At 48.7% G+C, this 17705-nt stretch overlaps 1 protein-coding gene across 5 annotated transcripts in view; it reads left to right on the top strand.

Annotated features, from left to right (window-relative positions):
* The window catches only part of SYT16 (synaptotagmin 16), a 158875-nt gene that overhangs the window by 51077 nt on the left and 90093 nt on the right, over nucleotides 1-17705 (top strand). Inside the window, exon 1 of one of the 5 annotated variants that reach the window (XM_064155679.1) lies at nucleotides 1425-1728. The exons of 2 other annotated variants lie outside the window; for them this stretch is intronic. The gene's annotated coding sequence lies outside the window, so the exon portion shown is untranslated. Of the gene's footprint in view, nucleotides 1-1424; nucleotides 1729-17705 lie in introns of those variants that run through there. 2 more of the 5 variants (XM_064155586.1, XM_064155412.1) reach the window with 2 other exon arrangements.

Genomic DNA, 17705 nt, shown 5'->3' on the forward strand with positions numbered 1-17705 from the left:
TGGGGGGATGTATCTGGCTCACAGGCTGGAGTCTGAGGACCCCATATCTAGTTGATTGTCTAGGGCTGGGTGCTAGGTTGGACTGGATGATCGTGGAGGTCTCTTCCAACCTGGTTGATTCTATGATGCTGAGACCTTCCTCTGTGGCAGCTCATTTCACTGCATCCCTTCTGAAGCTCTTACTTGGACATTTATTTTCATAGTGCTGAACTGCCCAGAATCCTTCCTCATAGCTGATCTCAGCAGATGTTTAAGGGATATGTGCTGAATTCTGAATGAGTGAGGAAATTTCCCACTGGCTTAGCAGATGAGGCAAATCTCCCGGGCAATGGATGAAACTTGCTCAATCAGTTGCTTCAGTGATTAGTGTGACATAACTAGACTTTGTGTTTCCCTTGTTGCTCTGCTGCACCCTTGTGTATCTTTAGCACAGTGCCACAGCCACCACCTTCTCCTCTGGGACCTCATAGGGCTTATCAGTGTGATCACTCAGCCATGCCTGATGTTGGCATCACAGAGACAGGGAGAGGCTCTGAGTTTGGAAGGAACCCTGTCAAAAGGCATGTGTCCAAGCAGTGGCCTCTTCACCAGAGCTCTGCCCATCCTGTGCCCTTTGCCTGCAGCCATCACACAGCCCAGGGAACCAGACACTCTCTCCAGTTGCCTGATCCATAAAGAGTCTGATGCAGCAAGGCTCACTGAAGTCAAGGGCCTGGATGTCTGCTCAGTAAGGACTTTTTTTCTCCCTCTTGAGCTCTAAGTAGCTTTTATTCTGAAGATGCCAGTCTGGACTACTCTTTAAGGATCTGCCAGGCATCAGCTTTTACAAACAAGATCACCAGAATGCCTTTTTCCCCCTCCCTGTGCTCACACATTTTGCTCTAAGAACACTCTTTACCTTGCTCTATACAAATCCCATCAGCAAGTGCAGAGCTGCTGGTGCAGCTTTGCTCTTCCAGCCTGGCAGCCTGTAGCAATGTAGCAGAGCCCAACCAGAGGGTGGGCAGAGATGTTCAGTGAGGTAATGACTTGCTGAGGCCTGGCAGGCACAAAAGGTAGGCTGCTCCCTAGGGAGGAGACACTTTGTTTTAGACCAAATGCCTGCTGTGATGCTTATTTTACTTGTTCACTGCGAATCTGTGGGAATCCAGGATAAAAAAGGAACATTTCTGAAGTAGATCCAAAATACTTATGATCAGAATGTGAATTTAAGCTAATAAATTATATCTGTACGAGAGAGAAAAATCACCTACAGTTTCATGCTAAATGAATGGTATTTTTGTTAGGCAATTTTGTCAACAAGATAATGGTTCAATTAAAGAGTTAATGCTCCTAAGGTGAGAGGGGAGTAGGAAATCTACAGGTGAGGCTGTGGATTTTAAACAAACCCAATCAGAAGCAGCCCAGGCTGCTTTATCTCATTTCTCTGGCTAGCATTCCTTTGATGGCTGTCACATGTTTACTAACCAGCAGCCTTCCTCCTTCCTTGGGCCATTAAATCAACAAGCATATGCAGGGAAAAGAGCATGAGCACCACTCCTGCTTTTGAAACTCAGGACTGTGCTTTTCTTCAGCTCTGCCCAGCTGCGTGAGCACCGCAGATCCTGAGGATTTAGCAACCCATCCCAGAGAGAGAGCTTTGAAATGTGTTAGTTGTGAGAACAGTGTTCTTGGGAAATTCCTTTGCTGGTTTGACTTGTCTTGCTGCTTTATGTGACCTCTATTAAGGTAAGTCTCATGTTTTGAACCGTCTGTGGCTGTTTCTTGGTGAGAAGATAGCTTTCCTAGTTTGTGACTTCAGTGACAATTACAGTGTGAAAAGCAAATCCAAGTACTGGAAACATTTGCTACTTTAGATTTGCATCCTTGATTTGCTTTTGTGGAAGTACAGGTATTGGAAATTGTGAGTAATGAAATAGGAGTTAGACTTTTCTTCTGTTTTCTGCTTTGACACTGTGCTGCTGTCGCTTCAGATTTTACTCTAAGGCAGTAGTAAGACTATAAATCTAGATCCATAATGAGTGAGACAAGTGCAGAACATTTGCATTCTGGTTTAGCAGGGAGCACACCTGATCACTGTGCAAGGGAAGCCATGGACACTTGCAAGTATTTGTGAGCGAGGTAGGTTAAGAAAAGGACCTAAGTGTAGAGTGATGGCAGCAGGAGAAAATAACTTGAAGGGATGCAAATAGAGGAGCAAATAGACTCTGTAGCTTGGCTCAGCGTGTCTGAAAACATCCAGGGAACATGTTGCACTTTATTCTTGTGGGCCTTTAAATCTAGTGCTTTGCAGAAGCGTGTGTGGATGTCTGCACACGTGGGCTGAATTGAAGCATCAGAACTGCAGAGGGCCTTGGTATCTGTGGAATCTATTTTAGTCTCTCTACATTGCATTTGTTTGGGATAACAATCACCCCTGTCTCCATCCCCCTTTCTCTTCATGCTCTGTAATGGCATAGCTTTCCATTTCTCTCTGAGATTTGTCCTACATCACAGATTTTGCTTGAAAGAAACTCTGGGCAGATGCTTTGAAACTTCTTAATGCAAATGAGTCCAATGAGGCAGCATTGTGGCTGCTTTCATCTAGAGGGGGGCCAGGTTTCATAGTGCCAGGATCCTGCCCTGCACATTGCTTTTTCAAAGGAATTATGGATGAATGTCTTGCATCACCAACATTTATTCTCTCTGAGATCATTCCTGCTCCCCATTAGCTTTGTAAGAACTCTGCTTTTGATTTCCATGTGTTTGATTTTCCATGCCCTGTAGAGACAGTTATTTTGGGCGTAACTCCCAGGGTCTGTCTTTGATGCAGTCTGCTGAATTGAGATTGAGCAAGGCTGTGGAGTGTCTGGAATAGAAAGAAGGCATGATATAGGAAAGGATAAGGCTCAAACAGCACTTGTAGGAAGCCAGCTATTTTCCCAGGCTGACATGGTAGAAGGTGGCAGTACTTGCTAAGCTCTCCACTCTACTAAATATCTGACTCTAATAACCACTGGCACCTTTTTCCCCAAGCATTTGCTTTAATGGCTTCTGTTATTGTTAGAACATACTTTCCCAGGGCGTAGGTCACTTGGTCGATACCTGAGGCATAGAACTCTTCCACAATGTGCCCTTTCTTTGAAACCACACCCTGCTTTATGAGCCTTCCACTTAAAAAACATCAATTCCTTCATCCTGTTCCTCAAGAGATGGAGCCTGAGCTTGGTAGCTAGCCCAGGTGCCAGGGAGCCACTTGGTGGGACAGCATCTCCTGTGCAGGCATCCTTCATACTAGGACCCCCAAAAAAGACATCTGAGGGTGCTCTGCACCAATTCACAGAATTGTAGAATCAACCAGGTTGGAAGAGATCTCGAAGATCATCCAGTCCAACCTAGCACCCAGCCCTAGACAATCAACTAGACCATGGCACTAAGTGCCTCAGCCAGGCTTTGCTTCAACACCTCCAGGGACAGTGACTCCACCACCTCCCTGAGCAGCCCATTCCAATGCCAATCACTCTCTCTGCCAACAACTTCCTCCTAACATCCAGCTTATGCCTCCCCCAACACAACTTGAGACTGTGTCCCCTTGTTCTGTTGCTGCTTGCCTGGGAGAAGAGGCCACCCCCCACCTGGCTACAGCCTCCCTTGAGGTAGTTGTAGACAGCAATGAGGTCAGCCCTGAGCCTCCTCCAGGCTGCACACCCCCAGCTCCCTCAGCCTCTCCTCACAGGGCTGTGCTGAGGCCTCTCACCAGCTTCTTTGCCCTTCTCTGGACATGTTGCAGTATCTCAACATCTCTCTTGAATTGAGGAGCCCAGAACTGGACACAGCACTCAAGATGTGGTCTGACCAGATTGTGGAAATGCAGTCAGTTAATCTGGCAGCAAACAATGTGTGTGGAATGAAACTCAGTGTAGGGCCTATGGCTTTTAGATTCAGAGAGTGGTTGGGTTGGTGTGCTCTGAGATGCAGTAAAGAATGACCCAGGAGAGCAAGGAGTGCCAGAGTGCCACAGTTGAATCTGCTGTTCAGATTCTCTGATTCACTTTGGCAGTTGCCTGGAAAGGTCATTGTCAGGTGATCTGAAGTGATAGAGCGCTGAGGGTTGTTAAATGGTTCTTGGTGACTTCATGGATGTGACTCTCATCAGCATCAAACAGAATTTCTTGTTTTAGCAACAGTGTGACTGTAGAAAATTCATCTGCTGTTTGTACCTCTTATTGTGGCCTCTTGGTTGTGCTAAATGCCAGGCTTACCACCTGTCTTTCACAGGATGTTAGGGGTTGGAAGGGACCCAAGGATACCATTGAGTCCATCCCCCCTGCCAGAGCAGGACAATGCTATCTAATACAGAGCACCGAGGAACACATCCAGACAAGCCTTGAAAGGCTCCAGAGAAGGAGACCCCACAGCCTCTCTGGGCAGCCTGTTCCAGTGCTCTGGGACCCTTATAGTCAAGAAGTTCCCCCTTGTGTTGAGACGGAACCTCTTGTACTGCATGTTACACCCATTGCTCCTTGTCCTATCCCAGGGAGCAAGTGAGCAGAGCCTGTCCACTCCCACCACCACCCCTGGTCAGCCTGCAGATGCTTGTAAACATTTATCAAATCCCCTCTAAGTCTTCTCTTCTCCAGACTAAACAGCCCCAGGTCCCTCAGCCTCTCCACATAAGGCAGCCCTCCTGTCCCCTAATCATCCTTGTAGCTCTCTGCTGGACTCTCTCTATCAGATCCCTGACCCTCTTAAACTGAGGAACCCAAAACTGAGCACAGCATTCAAGATGAGGTCTCAGCAGGACAGAGTAGAGGGGGAGGAGAACCTCCCTTGATCTGCTGGACACACTCTTCCCAATACACCCCAGTTTGTGGGGAGGAGGCATTCAGGTGATTAGAGCATTAACCTGGAGTTGAAGTGGGGATGGAAAACGACACGAACCTTCAAGCACACAACTCCTTTTTTAAGGTCTTGACCTTAAATACTTGGAGAAATTGCTTTCTCATCCTTTCCCCCCACTTCCTAACTTAGGACACAAGAAAAAGAATTGATTCTTGGTGCATATCTTTAAGTGTACTGAGGTAACATTGCAAGTCCAGGCAGTTATGCTGGAGTCATGGGAAGTGTTTTCGTGCCAACAGGCTGCTTTGTTGAGTGATTTGCCATTGGAATGGGCTGCCCAGGGACATGGTGGAGTTGCCATTGCTGGAGGTGTTCAAGCAAAGACTGGATGAAGCACTTTAGTGCCATGGTCTAGTTGACTGGCTAGGGCTGGGTGCTAGGTTGGACTGGATGATGTTGGAGGTCTCTTCCAACCTGGTTGATTCTCTGATTATAAGTGCAGGGGCTGGAAACCTTTAGTGGAGCTGTAGAAAGATTAGGCTTGTCTCTAAGAAGAAAAAACTATACCAACAAATCAATTACTGGTTGTGACTTCAAGATAAATTTAGCCACCAAAGCTGCCCTTTCAGCAGTGCCAATTAGAAGTTTTAGAATAAGGCATGTGTTCTCCACTGCAGTTTGACAGCAGTCCCCAGTCTAGGAAGGTCAAGACATACATGGTTGTCCCACTTTTTCTTTTTGCTCAGCAATTTGTCACTGCTGTGACTTGTGTGTGTTTAAAATGGGGGCTGGAAATGAAACAGTGTGGCCTGAGAAGACTCAAAACGTAGCACCAGAGCAGCAGGGAGTGTATGTTCCCAATATTGGAAAAATTGCTTTTCTTGCAAAGGTCAGGGGTAGAGGAATAAATCCTGTGAAGGTTCTGCTGCCTGCAGGCAGCACTCAGTGGGCAGCCAACCTCTTTGCTGCCTGTTCTCTCTGCAGCCTGCTAGGCATGTGCTGAGTGCAGGTGTGAAGCTGCCATGAAGATAGCAAGCACACAGTGGCCTCCTGCTGTCCTTCATCTCTTTGCTGTAGCTGTCAGAAGATAACTGTTGCCTACAAGGAGCCAAAAAACGACGGGTTGAGGAGGAGCCAGGGCTGTGTTCAAGGGGTGCCCTGCTTTGTGTGGGCACAAGGCCTGCTCTCTGCAGATGGGAAATCATCTAAGGATTAAGAGATTTGGTTTGATTAGCTGAAATCTCCTGTTGGCAGCACATTTCCAGTCCCTGGAGCAATGGAGATCAGACAGGTTGCCAAGGCAACGCACAGCCTTCAGTGAGAGGTTTACTGCAGTGTCGTCCTTGGTCAATTGATGGAGTAGGGTTTATTTAGGACTAAGGAAAAAAAAAAGCTGCTGTCCAGCCTTGTGGTGTTGTGAGTCATTCTGCCTTGGGTCAGAGCACTGAAACTAAGAACAAAGTTTTATGGATGAGAAAAATAAGTATGTGAGTGCATAAAGATCCCCATTAGATTCCTCTTGGAAGAGGTGAGAGCACTTCAGTTTTCAATGGAGACAACTTATTCTTTGTTATCCCCCCAAGTAAGAGAGAAGCAGCAACTGAGATTCTCCTTTCTTCTCCTACTCTTTCTGTTCTCTTCAAAATGTTAAATACTTGGGTTTGTTTGGGTTTTTTTTTGGTAGTGAACTCTGTGCTCACAGCTGCATTATTCATAGAATCAAAGAGATTGGAAGAGACTGCCAAGTCCAACCTAGCACCCAGCCCTATCCAGTCAACTAGACCATGGCACTAAGTGCCTCAGCCAGGCTTTGCTTCAACACCTCCAGGGACAGCGACTCCACCACCTCCCTGGGCAGCCCATTCCAATGCCAATCACTCTCTCTGCCACTAACTTCCTCCTAACATCCAGCCTAGACCTCCCCCAGCACAACTTGAGACTGTGTCCCCTTGTTCTCTAGCTGCTTGCCTGGGAGAAGAGACCAAACCCACCTGCCTGTGACCTGCCTTCAGGCAGTTGTAGACAGCAATGAGCTCTGCCCTGAGCCTCCTCTTCTGCAGGCTGCACACCCCCAGCTCCCTCAGCCTCTCCTCACAGGGCTGTGCTCCAGGCCCCTCACCAGCTTTGTTGCCCTTCTCTGTACATGTTCCAGCACCTCAACATCTCTCTTGAATTGAGGAGCCCAGAACTGGACACAGCACTCAAGGTGTGGCCTGAGCAGTGCTGAGTACAGGGGGAGAATAACCTCCCTTGTCCTACTGGCCACACTGTTCCTGATGCAGGCCAGGATGCCATTGGCTCTCTTGCCCACCTGGGCACACTGCTGACCCATACCAGAGGTCCTTCCAGTTTGACTTTGTCCCTGTTTCTTCTGTTCCTCTCCATTACCCTGATCTAGGCTAGGGTGTCCCTGTCCATGACATGTGCTGGGGGAGGTCTAGGCTGGATGTTAGGAGGAAGTTGTTGTCAGAGAGAGTGATTGGCATTGGAATGGGCTGCCCAGGGAGGTGGTGGAGTTGCTGCCCCTGGAAGTGTTGAAGCAAAGCCTGGCTGAGGCACTTAGTGCCATGGTCTAGTTGATTGGGCAGCGCTGGGTGCTAGATTGGCTTGGATGACCTTGGAGGTCTCTTCCAACCTGAATGATTCTATAGGGGGGTTGGAACAAGATGACCCTTGTGGTCCCTTCCAACCCTGCCTGATTCTGTGATTACCTCTGTTGCAGAAGCCTCGACAAATTCAGCTTGTCCAAATTTTCATGCCATTACATCATCCCTACTTTTTTGCTACTCAGAAGATGGAAACTCATCAAGTGCCCCTGTGTATGGGGCTTACAAATATCCAAGTGTTCTGGTGAAATTTAAACTAAATATAGAGGAGATATTTTTAACAAGCTCTTAGCTCCAGCTCTCCAAGCTGGTTTGGTTTGAATGGGGGGGGGGGGAGGGGTTGGAAAGCAGGCTCCAGCTTCCATTGTAATTAACCATGACAACACATTCCTCTGCCGTTATCAGATGTAGCACCTCATTAGTGCGGGTGGTATTTTGCTTGTGCTCCACAGCTGTAGTTAAAGTTGAATTAGTGTTTCCATTATAAACCCATCTTTTCAAAGTTTATTACTCGGCCACGTTAAGATGTAGTCTGAAATGAAAATTGCCATCGAGGGTTGTCAGTTGGGAAGCAATTTTTTTGTCCTTCAAAACTTGGATGGAACAAAACACACATACAAAAAGGGGGGGGGGGGGGGGGAGAGAAAAAGAAATAAGCAAGGAAGCAAGCCAGCCTGTTTATTAATAATTCCCATTTTAAAAAGCATTGCAAATACATGTTTACATGATAGCCTGTGACAGCTCCATAGAATACCCACACCCACACGCTCCTGGGAGATGTGTCATCCTAAAAGCCACCTCTTTGCACCACTTGATGGGAGGCAAAGAGAAGGGAAGAAAGACTTAAAAATAATATTAGTGAAGGAAAGTTATTAAAAACTCCAATATATGTCTTTTACTTTAATGTTTATAAGGTGTCACATTGTTACTGTTTGTGCTTTTAACTTTTTGGTGGCTGGCTCAGGAAATGCATTTAGCAAGAGGCAGAGAGTTCTGTTCTCTTCCCAGCCTTTGACTGTCACAGGCTCGTAGGATGTTAGGGGTTGGGAGGGACCCAAGGAGATCATCAAGTCCAACCTCCTTACCAGAGCAGGACCACACAATCTAGCACAGATCACACAGGAACACATCCAGACAGGCCTTGAAAGTCTCCAGAGAAGGAGACTCCACAACTTCTCTGGGGAGCCTGTTCCAGTGCTCTGTGACCCTTACAGTAAAGAAGTTCTCCCTTATGTTGAGGCAGAACCTCTTTTGTTGCAACTTACACCCATTGCTCCTCGTCCTATCCCAGGGAGCAGTGAGCAGAGCCTGTCCCCCACTCCTGGCAGCCTTCAGCTACTTATAAACATTTATCAAATCCCCTCTCAGTCTTCTCTTCTCCAAACTAAACAGCCCCAGGTTCCTCAGCCTCTCCTCATAAGCCATGCCCTCCATCCCCTTATCATCCTTGTAGCTCTCTGCTGGATCCTCTCTAGCAGATCCCTGTCCCTCTTCAACTGGGGAGCCCAAAACTGAACACAGTATTCAAGATGAGGTCTCAGCAGGGCAGAGTAGAGTGGAAGGAGAACCTCCCTTGGTCTGCTGCACACATTTATCCTAATGCATCCCAGGATCCCATTGGCCTTAAATCCTGGACTCAGGAGGCATGACAAGATCACAGTATCACAGTATCATCAGGGTTGGAAGAGACCTCACAGATCATCAAGTCCAACCCTTTACCACAGAGCTCAAGGCCAGACCATGGCACCAAGTGCCACGTCCAATCCTGCCTTGAACAGCTCCAGGGACAGCGACTCCACCACCTCCCCAGGCAGCCCATTCCAGTGTCCAATGACTCTCTCAGTGAAGAACTTTCTCCTCACCTCCAGCCTAAATCTCCCCTGGTGCAGCCTGAGGCTGTGTCCTCTCGTTCTGGTGCTGGCCACCTGAGAGAAGAGAGCAACCTCCTCCTGGCCACAACCACCCCTCAGGTAGTTGTAGACAGCAATAAGGTCTCCCCTGAGCCTCCTCTTCTCCAGGCTAACCAATCCCAGCTCCCTCAGCCTCTCCTTGTAGGGCTATGCTCAAGGCCTTTCCCCAGCCTCGTCACCCTTCTCTGGACACACTCAAGCATCTCAACGTCCCTTTTAAACTGGGGGGCCCAGAACTGAACACAGTACTCAAGATGTGGTCTAACCAGTGCAGAGTACAGGGGCAGAATGACCTCCCTGCTCCTGCTGACCACACCATTCCTGATGCAGGCCAGGATGCCACTGGCTCTCTTGGCCACCTGGGCACACTGCTGGCTCATGTTCAGGCAGGTATCAATCAGCACCCCCAGATCCCTCTCTGTCTGGCTGCTCTCCAGCCACTCCGACCCTAGCCTGTATCTCTGCAACAGCTGAGCTGCACTCAGTGTAAGAAGCAAAATATACAAGAAAAAAATCCCTCTAGAGGCTCCATGCTTCACGACTGTGCCCTTCTACAATAAGCTTTAAGACTGAACCGTTGAGAAGCAGAACTTTTAATTGGGAGGCTTCTGAGGCCTCTTCTTGACTGATTACTGCTGAGTCTTGTTCAACATCTTTGTGGGTGCCATGGACAGAGGCATTGAGTGCACTCTCAGCAAGTTTGCTGACAACACCAAGCTGTGTGGTGCAGCAGACAGGTTAGAGGGAAGGGATCCATCCAGAGGGACCTGGACAGGCTGCAGAGGTGGGCACAAGCCAACCTCAGGAGGTTCAACAAGACCAAGTGCAAGGTCCTGCAGCTGGGTCGAGGCAATGCCAAGCACAAATCCAGGGTGGGCAGTGAGTGGCTGGAGAGCAGCCCTGAGGAGAGGGACTTGGGGGTGCTGGTGGACAAGAGGCTCATCATGAGCCAGCAGTGTTCACTTGCAGCCTGGAAGGCTAAACCAGAGCCTGGGCTGCACCAGGAGAAGTATGGCCAGCAAGTGGAGGGAGATGATTCTCCCCCTCTGCTCCACTCTGGTGAGACCCCAGCTGAAGTACTTCATCCAGACTGGTCCAGAGACTGATCCCTGAGGGACTCCACTTGTCACTGGCCTCCACTTGGACATGGATCCATTGACAGCTACTCTTAGGGTGAGGCCATCAAGCCAGTTCTTTATTCATCAAACCCATGTGTCACCAGCTTGGGGACCAGGATGTGGTGCTGGACAGTGTCAAAGGCCTTGCTCAGGTCTAGGTAAAGGACATCGGTTTCTTGTGCCTCATCTATGAATGTTTTGACCTGTTCATAGAAGGCCACCACCAGATTTGTCCTTGATGAAGGCATGCTGATTGTACCCAATCACCTCTTCAGTATTCTCCTGCCTTCATCAGAGCCTGGACTTGCATAAATTGGTAGTTGGGCCAGTCCTCTGAGGGCATTGACAAGGTGCTACATTACATCTCAGTTCTGATTAAGGTCTTAATTTCTGTCACAATAGGAACTGCTAAATGATTTTAGTAAACTTTCATGTCAGTGCAGCATTCCACCAGCTTCATGAGACAGTCTTGGGCTGTGCTGCATACTCTGTGTTTCCCCAGATTATGCTTTAATTGTACTCATAACTTCATTACTGTTAGAATGTTAGAATCAACCAGGTTGGAAGAGACCTCCAACATCATCTAGTCCAACCTAGCACCCAGACCTATCCAATCAACCAGACCATGGCACTAAGTGCCTCAGCCAGGCTTTGCTTCAACACCTCCAGGGATGGTGACTCCACCACCTCCCTGGGCAGCCCATTCCAATGCCAATCACTCTCCCTGCCAACAACTTCTTCCTAACATGCAGTCTGAACTTTCCCCCAGCACAACTTGAGACTGTGTCCCCTTGTTCTATTGCTGGTTACCTGGGAGAAGAGGCCACCCCCCACCTGGCTACAGCCTCCCTTCAGGTAGTTGTAGACAGCAATGAGGTCAGTCCTGAGCCTCCTCTTCTCCAGGCTAAACACCCCCAGCTCCCTCAGCCTCTCCTCACAGGGTTTATGTTCCAGGCCCCTCACCAGCTTTGTTGCCCTTCTCTGGACACCTTCCAGCACCTCAACATCTCATTACATTTACTAAGAACCAGGTTAATGTGTAGCCTATGATCCTCATTCAACTATTCCTTTCCCCTTAAGTAAGAATTGTATTACTGGACCACACAATTATTATTTGCTGCTCAAGACCAGCCTCCAGCTTAGGTAATTAGTTTAGCTCTTCTCGTGTCAAATTTGGCCAGATGTGATGATCCCCCTGGCTCTGCACCAGCTTGGTGGCTTGGTCCTAGCCATCAACATCACTATGTTGAACTGTGGAGAAGTAGCCTTCTTTCAATTTATCACATTCTCCCTGTGCCACTGAGTCTGCAACAAACCACAGGCGCCAGCAAAAAAAGCTTTTAAAGCTATTTCACCTCTCTCACACATATCAAAATGCCAAACCAAGGGACAAACACTGCATACATCATCTGATGTGGATGGCAAGGGCACACACGTCAAAAACAGTCAAGTGCCATCTGCAGAAAACATTTAGGAAGCAAGTTAAAAAAGAGGGGGAAAAAAGGCTTGTTATTCTGGTAATTACTTCACCAGGACAGGGTGAAGTTCATTTGTTCAAGTCAAAGAGCTCATAAAAATGAAACATCAGCAGCATCAGTGGCACACCAGGGATGCCTATGATTGCAAAGCTGCAGCTTGCAGATGAGCTGAGCAGGGGGAAGGGATGTAAACAGAGCCAGCCCTGCCTGTCAAACACCCCAATGGGAAATCACAAGCCTTGACTCAGCGAAAGACTTGGGCTAGAAGAGCTACGCTCTCTCCAGTTACAGCCTTGATAGTAGGCTGTAGGACTGGAGTTGAGGGAATTAAAAAACCCAACAAATTAATCCAAGCCAGTGTGCCTCGGTTGGGGAGAATGAATAAATCACCAATGCATAGCAGCCGCCCTCGTGGAAAACAGATGAGTGTTTGAGACTGAACCCAAAGGAATATGAGTTGCACAAACTTTGGAAGTGGCTCTGACCTTGCTCACTGCAGCCCAAGGAAGAAAGAGAAAAATGCACCAAATTACAGCATCTTAAATGGCAACAAGATCAAGACTACACTTCCATTGCTCTCTTATGCATAGGCATAATTTCATTCTCTGGAAACTATTTTCTGTGTCCACCTTGTGCCATACCAGCACTAGGGAGGGTCCATGATGAGGTGCTGGAAGGTGTCCAGAGGAGGGCGACAAGGCTGGTGAGGGGCCTGGAGCACAAACCCTATGAGGAGAGGCTGAGGGAGCTGGGGGTGTGCAGCCTGCAGAAGAGGAGGCTCAGGGGTGACCTCATTGCTGTCTACAACTACCTGAAGGGAGGCTGTAGCCAGGTGGGGATTGGTCTCTTCTGCAAGGCAAGCAGCAACAGAACAAGGGGACACAATATCAAGTTGTGCTGGGAGGTCTAGGCTGGATGTTAGGAGGAAGTTGTTGTCAGAGAGAGTGATTGGCATTGGAATGGGCTGCCCAGGGAGGTGATGGAGTCTCTGTGGCTGGAGGTGTTGAAGCAAAGCCTGGCTGAGGCACTTAGTGCCATGGTCTAGTTGATTGGGCAGGGCTGGGTGCTAGGTTGGCCTGGATGATGTTGGAGGTCTCTTCCAACCTGGTTGATTCTATGATTCTATGAAGGCAGAGAGTCTCCCTGTCAGCCTTACTGAAATCTGGTGCCACAACTTCTCTGGATAATTTGGCACACAGGGAGCAGTCCTATCTTCCTTTCACAGTTCAAAACAGGGAGCCAGGCTGAAGACACGAAGGTGGCCAAGTGATGTATCTGCTCTGGCTATTTTTGGCTGCTGAAGTCACCATTAAGTGGCCACAGGAGCCAAGTATAAATCAAAGTAGTCATAACCTCAGAATATACATGACAGCCTGGCTGGGTCCCATCAGTTCTTTTGTTGAGATCAGCATAAGCAAGAAGAACTATTATGCTCTGCTTTTATATGTACAGCATGAGGGTTGATCACATCTTGGCACAGAAGGGTGTGTGTGCACACCTATGTATGCACAAGCCCTCATGCATGCATGTTTGTAGGTGAGGCAGGTATGTAGCAAACTGACAGTCCTGTTTTGAAGGCTCTGTGTGAGTGATTTCATCAAAAAGGGGCTGCAGGACACCAGTGTTAGTATTTATTAAACCCTTTGATAAAGATCTCAGCTCCAAGAGGTACCAAGATATCCCCATCTTGGACAGGACACAAGCAGGTCACCAATATTTTTTAACACAGACTGTCCAACACATACATGGCCCCCAGCTGCAGAAATCCTCTGTGCCCCTTTCTCCAGCAGGCTTGCATGGTACCTTGCAAAATCCTAGAAGAAAGAGCAGAATCTTGACTAGAGCAAGTATCCTGAAAGAAAGTTTGGAGACTATTTTTCATCTGCTCTCCTCTTGCTATAAGGGATCTCGAACTTGCACAGCAGCATTGTTTGCAGATGACATTAAGCTAGGAGCAGGTGTCAACCTGTTGGAGGGTAGGAGAGCCCTGCAGAGGGACCTGGACAGGCTGGATGGGTGGGCAGAGGCCAGTGGGATGAGACTGAACAAGGCCAAGTGCAGGGTTCTATGCTTTGGCCACAACTCCAAGCAGCAGTACAGGCTGGAGACAGAGTGGCTGAGAGCAGTCAGGAAGGGACCTGGCGGTGCTGATAGGTAGTAGCTGAAGATGACTCAGCAGTGTGGCCAAGAGAGCCAATGGCATCCTGGCCTGCATCAGGAACAGTGTGGCCAGTAGGACAAGGGAGGTTATTCTGCCCCTGTACTCAGCACTGGTCAGGCCACACCTTGAGTGCTGTGTCCAGTTCTGGGCTCCTCAGTTCAAGAGAGATCTTGAGATACTGGAAGGTGTCCAGAGAAGGGCAACAAAGCTGGTGAGGGGCCTGGAGCACAGCCCTGTGAGGAGAGGCTGAGGGAGCTGGGGGTGTTTAGGCTGGAGAAGAGGAGGCTCAGGGCTGACGTCATTGCTGTCTACAACTACCTGAAGGGAGGTTGTAGCCAGGTGGGGTTGATCTCTTCTGCAAGGCAACCAGCAACAGAACAAGTCTCAAGTTGTGTTGGGGGAGGTCTAGGTTGGATGTTAGGAGGAAGTTGTTGTCGGAGAGAGTGATTGGCACTGGAATAGGCTGCCCAGGGAGGTGGTGGTGTCCTTGTCCCTGGAGGTGTTGAAGCAAAGCCTGGCTGAGGCACTTAGTGCCATGGTCTGGTTGATTGGCTAGGGCTGGGTGCTAGGTTGGAGTGGATGCTCTTGGAGGTCTCTTCCATCCTGTTTGATTCTGTGATTATTGCACACCAATCTGTCTTCTAGGCAGCCTACAGAGGAAGCAGATAGTAGTATTGTAGTGGTGCAGGACTGAGGAGCCCAGAAATGGACAGAGTCCTCAAGGTGTGACCTGACCAGTGCTGAGTACAGGGGAAGAATAACCTCCCTTGTCCTACTGGCCACACAGTTCCTGATCCAGGTCAGGATGCCATTGGCTTTCTTGGTCACCTGGGCACCCTGTTGCCTCATGTTCAGCTACTCTCTACCAGTACCACCAGGTCCCTTTTTGCCTGGCTGCTCTCCAGCTACTCTGTCCCCAGCCTATAATGCTGCTTGGGGTTGTTGTGGCCAAAGTGTAATAATGAGCTGTTTGATCTCCTTTCCAGGGATGGAGGTGAGGCTGAATGGTCTGTAGTTACCTGAGTCTTCCTTCTTGCCTTTTTTGAGACTGGAGTCACTTTTGCTCTCTTCCAGTCATCAGGCTCCTCACCTGTTCTCCATGACCTTTCAAAATGAGGGAGGGAGGTTCTGCAGTAATATCAGCCAGTGCTCTCAGCACACATGAGTGCAACCCACTGGGGCTTATGGATTTGTGCTTTCAGCTTGTACAAGTGATCTCTAACCCAGTCCTGACTGACTAATGGAGTGTCCTCTTCTCTCCAGTTCTGCTCTCTCGCTTCCAGAGACTGAGGTTCCTGAGGGCTAGTCTTAGGAATAAAGAATGAGGCAAGGAAGGCATTCAGCAACTCTGCCATTTCTTCTTTGAGTACTGTGTCCAGTTCTGGGCCCCTCAATTCAAGAGAGATGTTGAGGTGCTGGAAGGTGTCCAGAGAAGGGCAACAAAGCTGGTGAGGGGCCTGGAGCACAAATCCTATGAGGAGAGGTTGAGGGAGCTGGGATTGTTTAGCCTGGAGAAGAGGAGGCTCAGGGGTGATCTTATTACTGTCTACAACTACCTGAAGGGGCATTGTAGCCAGGTAGGGGGTGGCCTCTTCTCCCAGGCAAGCAGCAGTAGAACAAGGGGACACAGTCTCAGGTTGTGCCAGGGTAGGTATAGGCTGGATGTTAGGAAGAAGTTCTTCACAGAGAGAGTGATTGGCATTGGAATGGGCTGCCCAGGGAGGTGGTGGAGGCACCGTCCCTGGGGGTGTTCAAGAAAAGCCTGGCTGAGGCACTTAGTGCCATGGTCTAGATGACTGGATAGGGCTGGGTGCTAGGTTGGACTGGATGATCTTGGAGGTCTCTTCCAACCTGGTTGATTCTATGATTCATCTTCAGTTACCATATCCCCCATCTCATTTAGCAGTGGACTCACCTGTTCCTTGATTTTCCTTTTGTTATGGGTATATTTGAAAAAGCTCTCCTTGTTCTCTTTCACCTTCCTGGCAGTATTTAGTTCCAAGAGGCCCTTGGCCTTTTTCATAACATTTCTGTGTTCTTTGGCAGTGTTTCTGTAATCCTCCCAATTGACCAGATTTCTTTTGCCACGTATTGTAAGCTTCCTTTTTCTTCTTGAGTTTTTACAAGAGCTCCTTGTTTATGCATGCAGATCTTCTGCCTCTCTTTTCTGTTTGTTTTTGTTGGTTGGTTGGTTTGTTTTCAAGGGAATACATTATTCTTGAGCTTGGAGAATGTTTGAATATTAACCAGCTCTCTTGGGTCCCACTTCCTTCTAGAGCCCTAGCCCACTGGATACTTCTAAGTAGAGTTTTGAAGAGGGCAAAGTTAGCCCTCTTAAAATCCAGGGTTGAAATTCTACTTATCACCCTGCTTTTTGTCTGTTAACACTAAACTCTAGCATGTCATGGTCACTACACCTTGAGTACTGTGTTCAGTTCTGGGCCCCCCAGTTTAGGAGGGACATTGAGATGCTTGAGCGTGTCCAGAGAAGGGCGAGGAGGCTGGGGAGAGGCCTTGAGCACAGCCCTACGAGGAGAGGCTGAGGGAGCTGGGATTGGTTAGCCTGGAGAAGAGGAGGCTCAGGGGTGACCTCATTGCTGTCTACAACTACCTGAGGGGAGGTTGTGGCCAGGAGGAGGTTGCTCTCTTCTCTCAGGTGGCCAGCACCAGAACGAGAGGACACAGCCTCAGGCTGCGCCAGGGGAGATTTAGGCTGGAGGTGAGGAGAAAGTTCTTCACTGAGAGAGTCATTGGACACTGGAATGGGCTGCCCGGGGAGGTGGTGGAGTCGCCGTCCCTGGAGCTGTTCAAGGCAGGATTGGACGTGGCACTTGGTGCCATGGTCTAGCCTTGAGCTCTGTGGTAAAGGGTTGGACTTGATGGTCTGTGAGGCCTCTTCCAACCTTGGTGATACTGTGTGGTTACCCCCAGCCTTAACATCTCTGACTAGTCCTTCATTGATTGTTAATACAATGTCCAGCATTGCCTTCTCCTTGTTCATTCTTCAACTACCTGCAGGAGAAAGTTGTCCTCAATGCACTGCAGGAAAGTTTTGGACTGTGTGGTCTTTCCAAGTAATATCAGAGTGATTGAAGTCATGCACAAGCACCAGAGCACTTGATCTTGAGGCTACTTCCAGTTGCCTGTAGAAAGCCTCATCAACAGCTACTTGTTTTGGTGGCCTATAGTAAACACCCACAACCATATCATTCATGTTTGCATGTCCCTTGACTCTTACCCATGAGCTTTCAATGCCTTCATCATCTCCCCCTGGGTTAAGCTTAGTGCTTTCTAGTTGCTTACTGACATAGAGAGCAACTCCAGTGCCTTGTCAGTCCTTAAAAGTACACAGTCATCTATTACCACATTCCAGTCGTTCGAGCTGTCCCACCGTGGCTCTGTAATTGCAGTGAGATGGCAGCCTTGCAACTGCAGTCAGATCTCGAGTTCTTTTGTGTGGTTACCAGTAAGTCCACACGTTCTGTTGCCCCAGGTAAGAGCACAAGCCAAGAAACGGTGTCTGCATTGCTGGCAAGTTGAGGGACTCAAAGCTGCGCTCGCTCCTTGTGTACACCGCGAGGTGAGCAAACGAGGTGGAGTGTGAAGGGCCC

This window comes from Pogoniulus pusillus, chromosome 1 (assembly GCF_015220805.1).
Source record: "Pogoniulus pusillus isolate bPogPus1 chromosome 1, bPogPus1.pri, whole genome shotgun sequence".
NCBI classification, from domain to species: Eukaryota; Metazoa; Chordata; class Aves; order Piciformes; family Lybiidae; genus Pogoniulus; species Pogoniulus pusillus.